The following is a 9,381-nucleotide window of genomic DNA, read 5'->3' as shown; positions in this document are numbered from 1 at the left end:
GTACTACATGATAAACATATACTGTAGTTCTTTGAAAAACACAATGAAAATACAATAACCTAGGTCTATATGATATCAGTGAGATGGTCTTTTTATAAAGTATAAAAACTTGTTTAAAACAGACAGTGGAAAGCAAAAACAAATTCATTAATTTACAATGTTTTAACCCGCTAAACAAAACTAATCACACAATTAGGGATAAAAAGAGACAGAAATGTAACATCTTGGATGTTAAGTTTATATCCTGAAATATCTAAAGAAGCCAAAATTTGTGATTTTTGTAGGAAAGAAATTGGAAATTTCAAGGTAGACAATCTGGCCCCTCTGGCCTGTCTTGTTCTCCAATCAAAAGGAGGAATACAGTTCTCAGCCACATGACCATCCTTTTCTTTGGATTCAAAAATTGTAACTGAACAATTTAATACTTCAACAGTTGAACTAGAAGAGTCTCCTATTAACGTTAATAAAATTCACTCTAAGCATTATTCTACAGAGAAAGTACAAAAGATAAACTCTGCATTGAAGCATAAACTCTTTTTAGCAGCTGAAGATTCATCTACTGATGAGAATCTAAATGAGTCAGTTTTAAAAAACCTCAAAGAAAAGTTTTATACATAAAAAAATAGAGTTAAGAAGTTAATGATACTTATGTGTCTCCCAGAGAAATGGGGCATTAGAAAAATAATGCTGGAATTTAATGTACCAAATTATATGGTGAGACAGGGGGGAAAAAAAAAGAGGGAGGATGGGGTTTTTAGAAAGCCCTAACCCAAAGCATGAAAAGGCTCTTTCAAAAGCTATTGTCGATACCATTAAGTCATTTTATGAAAGTGATTATATAAGCAGAATAATGCCCGGTATTAAGAACTGTTTGAGTGTAGTCTATTCAAATGGAATTAAAACAAAAATGTCAAAACGACTAATATTCTGTAATCTGAAGGAAGCTTACTTATTGTTTAAGGAAAGATTCTCAAACACTACAATTGGTTTTTCAAAATTTGCCAAGCTGAGACCAAAACATTGCATACTGGAAGGCCAAAGTGGTACACATTCAGTTTGTGTATGCACAATCCACCAGAACTTTAAGTTAATTATTGAAAATACGAAATTTGGAGCTTTGAAAACTAAATACTTATAAACACTGTTTGGCAAAAATTCTGTGTAATCCACCAAACATTAATTGCATACAAGTGAATGTACAGAATGCCCCAGGTGTTGCCCCAATTCACAAAATCATTGAAGAGGCTTTTGAAAAAAAATCTTATAGAAAATGTCACTTATCGTCAGTGGGTGTCTGTTGATCGTTTCAGTCTCAAAACTTTACAAAAATCTAATGAGGATTTTATAAATATTTTATGTGACAATCTGACCATTTTACAAAAATAATGATTTTATTGCAAAGCAGCAGTCTTTATTCATTAATCACAAAAAAGAAAATATTGTTGTAAACCTAGATTTCTCTGAAAACTATAATATTGTCGTTCAGGACGAAGCTCAAAGTTTCCACTGGGGAAGTGATTGTGTGACAATACACTCTTTTGTGATTTATTACAGAGAGAATAATAAACTTAAGCATTTAAGTTGTGTTTAATTTCACCATGTTTGGAGCATAACACTTTCTGTGCATACATTCTAGAAACAAATTGTTGAAATCATGACAACAAAGTTTCAATTAGTGCCAAAAAAAGATTTTTTATTACTCAGATGGATGTGCTGCACAATATAAAAATAAGAAAAACTTTATCAACTTATGTTTTATTATAAGCAAGACTTTGGTGTAAAGGCAGAATGGCATTTTTCCGCTACTGCTCTCGGAAAGGAACCATGTGATGGAGTTAGGGGCTCAGTGAAGAAACTTGCTGCAAGAGCAAGCCTACAATTTCCATATGACGACCAAATTTTAACACCTATCCAACTTTATGAATGGGCAGTTGAAAATTTATCTGGAATTAATTTCACCTTCTCCACCAAGATGAGTATGTTGAATCTGAGAAATTTCTGAATAACCATTTCAATAACCATTAAGGGAACACAACAATACCATGCTTATATGCCTGTAAATTCAAGTGTATCAAAGATATGTATATTCTCTGAAGATACAACAGAGGAAACTGTGACCATCCAAAAATGCCCTGGAAAACTACAAATGACGAAGATAGTGGATATATCACCGCTGTATATGACCAAAAGTGGTGGCTGACATATGTGTTGGAGAATGAAGAAGATAAACTAAAAGTGAAATTTCTGCGTTGTAACCAGTACAACTGTTTACAGTTATATAATAATTATTTTTATTATGATTGTAATATTAATTGTATATGCCATGAGAGAATATTATGTATTTAATTGTTTTGATTGTAAAGAGGACAACCAAGGTATAACAGATATGACACATCTTATTGCCATAGACGACACACTTTCAACTTCAGGGTCTTCTAAGAATTATTCTTTGGAAACTTTATTCATTTGGTCTTAGTTCGATTCTCTTACACTCTAACATCCACGTTTTTATTTCACTATGCAGCTTATTCTGTTTGCTGATATCGATAGCTCCTTGGTTGCTAGGGACTGCCAGTAAATAGTTATAAGGAGGAAGAGGGGAGACGCCATCGCCATCTTGCAGAGAGAAGACGTTTCTCGGGCTGGGGCAAACCAAAGCCTTGGTTGCCGCCCGAGAAATATAAGATTTCGCGTCATCCATGATCGGGAACTGCTTAGAATTCTCCGCTCTACGCGTGGAGAGAATTGTATCTGGATTACATAAATTCGAGTGCCAACTTCCGCGTCGGTCCCGTTTTCGTACCGTAGTGGTTCCAGACATCTGAGGGCAGCGCCAGCTGTGATCTGCAACGACGATTGGTGAGACCAATCCAGATTAAACCAGACTTTCCAGGACGAGAGGGATGTCGAGTCTTCAGCAGATACCCGGCGACCTCAGCCCTTCTGTAGTTCGCTAATTACAGCATTACAGCATCCAGAGTTCCAGTGTAGCAGCAGACCACCTGGAGGTCCTGTGAAGAGAGCCTCAAGCCTCCGACAACGTATAGCTAGACCCGGCAGGATATTCAATGTGTTCTAGTGACGTCATTTGCATATAATTACCGACTCCTAGGTTTGACACCTTGGTTGTTTCTCGCTTAATCACATGTTAAACGTAACTTCACACCCATATTCCAGAAACCATTAAAATCATATGTTTTTCAATTATTATTATTTCATTTATATGCAAATTTCCACTATTCACGTAACACCACTAAATTTCCTTTTTATAATTACTCTCTATACAGTAACACAGGGCAGTGACGTGCTAGCTGGACTATCAGTCTGGGCAGACCATCCAGCAGCAGCGGTCCTGTTATTTACTGCGACGAGGGTAGGCGCCAAGAACCCCGTGAAAACACATCAATAATATAGAGCAAGGAGGCTTTATTACAGTTGCTACCACAACTAGGAGCAGCATAAACAGAGTTGTGTTTCAGTGGCGATCCAACTTAGGGGCATCGACGAGGGTCTACGCTCACTGGACCGTCTACCAAAAGTGCAATTGTGTAGTTTTGCTGTAGAGTATAATATCAGTACGTCGGAAGCATTACAAGATGGCCGACGAAGGTATGTATTTCCTGAGGCACAAAAAGACCAGCTCCGACAAGGAGGAAACGTCAGTCGAGGGCCAGAAAGAAATGCTAGGCGTTGTGGAAAGCGAAAACAAAGAGGACACACCCACACTAAGCGTTGAGGCAGATCGAGAAATTAGCTTTGCTCCCGAACCCGCGCGCATAGAGGAAAGTAACGCTTCCGAACCAGTTGTGCAGGCAGCTAAAGAAAACACGAATAATATTTCCATGGAGGATTTGATGCGAGCATTGAATGTGGTTACTATACAAATTAATACTGCGTTAGAATCACAGCGTATGGAAGTAACCGAACAAAACAAATTACAGTCGGAAATACTAACTAACGAAATGGCTAAGCAGAGGTCCCAAGCAGCGGAACAGGCAAAAACATTATCTGACGAAATGGCTAGGCAGAGGTCCGAAGCGGCGGAACAGGCAAAAACATTATCTGACGAAATGGCTAAGCAGAGGTCCGAAGCGGCGGAACAGGCTAAAATTTTGTCTGGAGAGCTAGCGCGACAACACTTTGACTTGATAGGCAAAGTAGAAGCTAAAATTGGTGACGTAACCAGACAGCTAGTTACGCAAATTCGCCACACACAGGAGGAAGTTCATAACATTTGTGAAACAGTAATGAACAGATTTGAAGAAATTGATGCGCAAGTAACCGAGTTACAACAACACGTAATTAACACGGAAACTACGTGCATAGAGGTTGCGAAACGTACTGCAGAGGAGCAGTTCAATAATTACATTCAGCTTAGCGAAACACAATTCGCGAACGTAAATACCGCGCTACAACGACATGAAGCGAGTACTGCAGACGACATTCGATACGTGAACAGAAAATTGATCCAGCTCGAGAACTGCGTGCAGCATTTGTCATTGTCTGGAGCGGCAGCTCACACACAGATAAACGTTGACACAACGAGCGCGTTGACGGCGGAAACGATGACGTCAGCGCAGCGAGACACGTCCGCGTCGTCACACCAGGCTACGCCTACTTACCGTTCACAAGACGTGATTACCAACACTGCGACCGGACAACAAGTAATAGTAGTGGATACAGCAGCCTTAAACCACCCTGCTAGGCATTGGTCAGAGGAAATGCCTATATTTTCCTCAAAATCCACGGAAAATCCACGTAAATTTATAAAATTATTTGAAGAATACGCGGAGAGATTTAATCTTTCGGACACGGAAAAATTGCGATGTTTGAACAACTGCTTGAAAAGTACCGCATATTATTGGTGGGAAGTTAACCAAACTTCCATATCGTCGTTTGGACAGTTTAAAGCAGCTTTTCTACAACAATACTGGAGCTTAAAAATTCAGGGGAATTTACGCGCTCAGTTACACGGAGAAAAGTATGATCCTAAGAAAAACAAAACGCTCGAGGCTCATTTAAGCGACATGTTTGAACGTACCCGCTATCTAGACGTTGTCATGAGCGACGATGAATTCGTGGCAATGATTCTAGGCCAACTTCCGATGCGCTACCAATTACATCTGACAGGTAGAAGCTTTGACGGAATAGCAGATTTCAGGGAACAGCTACTCGCGTACGACAGGCTCGACCGTCAGAATAGAAATAGCCAGCGAGAGGAATCTGAAAAATCACCGGTAAACAGACAACCACCGCTGTATCAGCCTTGGAATCAGTGGCATAATGAAAATTATCCAGACAACAACCAACGTAAACAGCCGCACGTGAACAGTCTAATTTGGGGCAAGAATAATCCGGCCCATAGACGAAACGCTTGGTATTCAGGCCGGAACAACAACGATGTTTACCATAGAGGTTCGAAGTCACGCGAGTTTGAACGCTCAAAACACAACCGCTCGTGGCGTAACAGCGAGGAACGCGGAGAATACAGACGCGGAGGAATTATTTATAATTCAACGCCTAGGCGAGAAGGTAGGGGCGAACAGTCTAGAACCCCACCTACCTCACCGAGACGGCCACCCAGGTCGCCGCGCTATAAGGACGACAGACATTCGCCCAAATATTCGAGTAAAAACTACGACAACTCGAAACATTATTATGAAAATCGAGGAGAAGCGAAGTCATCCGGTAGTCCGCGGAACCGACAGCCACACAAACCAAACTCCCCTAGCAAATTATCGGTTAACCAACTGAGAAGTGAAGCCGCCGGTAATGAAGCTATTCAATTTTCACAAAATACATTCCAGAATCAACCTTCATTTTCATTGCAGTACGCAGGGTATTTTGCGAGACAAGAACCCGTCAACCCTATCACCTACTATGCAAATCCACAAGGCATAGAACCGATACTGGCTAAGTCTACGTCAAATATCGTGACTTTTAGCGCCGGTAATCGACATGATTAACACCCCATGAGATTATTACTGCGGAACGATCAGAGGCGTTACCTATTACCATATTACCCGACCATGATAAAAACTCGAAAGACCCAGAATCGATAAGCGAAGATATGAGGGAACAAATAGAGAAGTTTGTTACAGCTCGTCTACATCTAGCTGCAGAACGTCGAAGTAAGCTACAGAAGCCTAAACGAATAACGAAGTTAAATATAGGAGACCTAGTGCTTAAACGAACTAATCCTGTTAGTGACATGTGGAAACAGGTGACGAAGAAGTTGTTTTTATTATACGAAGGACCATTTCAAGTTTGTGAACGAATAAATGAAAACTGTTACACTCTCAAGGAAACTGACAGCGACAAGGTCATCGGAAGATTTAATTTAACACAGCTAAGGTTTTATAAGCAACCTAAGGCTTAGACGCTGATCTATAACGTATATGTAAGAGATGATGTTTGGTCAAGTCATCAGTGACATTCGACATGAATTAGATTTATTGTTTGGCTTTAATTAATGTTTATCCCAACAGTAAGGGAGCACTATGTTGCATCGCTAAAACAAGCACGCATGCTTGAGGCTAATTTAGTGTCCACTGTGTCGGAGTACCAGTGAGGACATTTCTGTGCGTAGAGCACTTATCGACGATATGTTTTTGTCCACTGAGCGTGTAGGCCAGTGCGGACATTTTTCGCGGATATGCGATTTTCGTCGTCGATGTTTGTCACACCTATAGGTGGTGTGAATTTTTATTAGCCAGTGCGTAAGATTTGAGCCATGCCACATATTTATTTTATCTTTGAAATTATTGAAGAATTTGATATCTACTGTATGTCTACGTCATAGAAGATTTGAAGATCATGAAGATAACTCGTTAAGATCCAGTAGAGTTCGTCGAGAGGCGTCATCTAAGAAAGAAGAGCCAGCTGTTAGTCAGGCGAAACACGTCACTGTCACATACACAATTATTAATACCTGAGATTCTTTTGAGAGATAGTTCACGTTACCGTTCGTCCTTCAACCTACTTACATATCTGAACGCCGTTCTGTCACTATTGCACAGACACATACACTACTTTGTTTCATTTCTCCTAGCTTCGACATTCATATTATTTTCTATTTAGGAATTGTTCCTACTCTACACGCTAAGTTAAACAAAGAGCTAGTATTTCATTACTCTTGTTATGAAATATATGAATCTGATGAGATTTCATTTAACTGAATTGGTCATTTGACACATGCTTCTTACAAAAGAAAAAGCTTGCCTTATGAGCTAATTTTGAGAATCATTATACTCAACCATTAGTATTGAGCTTGTAATAAAGACATTTCAATACTATTATAAGCTATCTTGCATAAGCAGAGAACAACCATTTATTTAAAATATTTTTGTCAGACAAACTAAAGAAAGTGAACACTAGTGAGTGCATTTTCGTCGGATAAGATAAACTGTTCAAGAACACGAGTGCTTATACGTGATAACTACGTAATGTTTTATTTGTGATTCATAACTTCGTGCATTATCTGAATTGAAAACAGTGTCAGATATTTTGTCAACGATCTACGAATTTGTCAATAACATTTCTACGTACTTGTGTCTATTGTACATGTTTATTCTCAGCTAAATATTTTATTAATCTTTATCTACAACAGAAACAAAAACACTAAGTCACTTTATTCAGAACTAGATACAGATGATATGTGATATTGTGTATATATATTATGATAATTTGATTTGTTTTAAATAATTGATAATGTTGATTGAAGAGATAACAACATGTTACCTATTAGATTAAGACAAGGGATATGTTTAATTTTATTAGCTTGAATATGATGTTAATTATTATTATTTTTCTAATATGCTGAATGTAACTTCATGAAATTTATCTCACACAGACTCTGATAGACTTTCAACGAAGAGAAGTGAGAATTTAAGAATTGTTATTCAAGAAAAACATAGTCATGTTAATTCAATGTATATTTAGAAAGTTTATTTTGATTTTTCTGGAAGAAAAGATCACAACAAACATTGAAGCGGCTCTGTAACCAGTACAACTGTTTACAGTTATATAATTATTATTTTTATTATGATTGTAATATTAATTGTATATGCCATGAGAGAATATTATGTATTTAATTGTTTTGATTGTAAAGAGGACAACCAAGGTATAACAGATATTACACATCTTATTGCCATAGACGACACACTTTCAACTTCAGGGTCTTCTAAGAATTATTCTTTGGAAACTTTATTCATTTGGTCTTAGTTCGATTCTCTTACACTCTAACATCCACGTTTTTATTTCACTATGCAGCTTATTCTATTTGCTGATATCGATAGCTCCTTGGTTGCTAGGGACTGCCAGTAAATAGTTATAAGGAGGAAGAGGGGAGACGCCATCGCCATCTTGCAGAGAGAAGACGTTTCTCGGGCTGGGGCAAACCAAAGCCTTGGTTGCCGCCCGAGAAATAGAAGATTTCGCGTCATCCGCGATCGGGAACTGCTTAGAATTCTCCGCTCTACGCGTGGAGAGAATTGTATCTGGATTACATAAATCCTAGATAGGGAGTATCGGCGAATTCGAGTGCCAACTTCCGCGTCGGTCCCGTTTTCGTACCGTAGTGGTTCCAGACATCTGAGGGCAGCGCCAGCTGTGATCTGCAACGACGATTGGTGAGACCAATCCAGATTAAACCAGACTTTCCAGGACGAGAGGGATGTCGAGTCTTCAGCAGATACCCGGCGACCTCAGCCCTTCTGTAGTTCGCTAATTACAGCATTACAGCATCCAGAGTTCCAGTGTAGCAGCAGACCACCTGGAGGTCCTGTGAAGAGAGCCTCAAGCCTCCGACAACGTATAGCTAGACCCGGCAGGATATTCAATGTGTTCTAGTGACGTCATTTGCATATAATTACCGACTCCTAGGTTTGACACCTTGGTTGTTTCTCGCTTAATCACATGTTAAACGTAACTTCACACCCATATTCCAGAAACCATTAAAATCATATGTTTTTCAATTATTATTATTTCATTTATATGCAAATTTCCACTATTCACATAACACCACTAAATTTCCTTTTTATAATTACTCTCTATACAGTAACACAGGGCAGTGACGTGCTAGCTGGACTATCAGTCTGGGCAGACCATCCAGCAGCAGCGGTCCTGTTATTTACTGCGACGAGGGTAGGCGCCAAGAACCCCGTGAGAACACATCAATAATATAGAGCAAGGAGGCTTTATTACAGTTGCTACCACAACTAGGAGCAGCATAAACAGAGTTGTGTTTCAGCATCCTGCTGGTCCTTCATCATCATTTTCATATCCAAGAAAGCCAGACATATTGTGGATACCTCTGACCGATGTACTTTGTAAAGTTGATCCCACCACTCCTACAGGAAGGATTCATCTAATAACACCTGA

General features: G+C 39.1%; 1 protein-coding gene across 2 annotated transcripts in view; it reads right to left on the bottom strand.

The window, feature by feature from the left end:
* Positions 1 to 9,381, bottom strand: part of LOC134538479 (protein argonaute-2-like) — a 28,920-nt gene that overhangs the window by 10,787 nt on the left and 8,752 nt on the right. The window contains exon 1 of one of the 2 annotated variants that reach the window (XM_063379813.1): positions 2,804 to 3,329. The exons of the other annotated variant lie outside the window; for it this stretch is intronic. The gene's annotated coding sequence lies outside the window, so the exon portion shown is untranslated. Of the gene's footprint in view, positions 1 to 2,803; positions 3,330 to 9,381 lie in introns of those variants that run through there. 2 annotated transcript variants of the gene reach the window in all.

This window comes from Bacillus rossius, chromosome 13, assembly GCF_032445375.1.
Source record: "Bacillus rossius redtenbacheri isolate Brsri chromosome 13, Brsri_v3, whole genome shotgun sequence".
Lineage (NCBI taxonomy): Eukaryota > Metazoa > Arthropoda > Insecta > Phasmatodea > Bacillidae > Bacillus > Bacillus rossius.
This window is presented reverse-complemented; position numbering and strand designations above follow the sequence as displayed.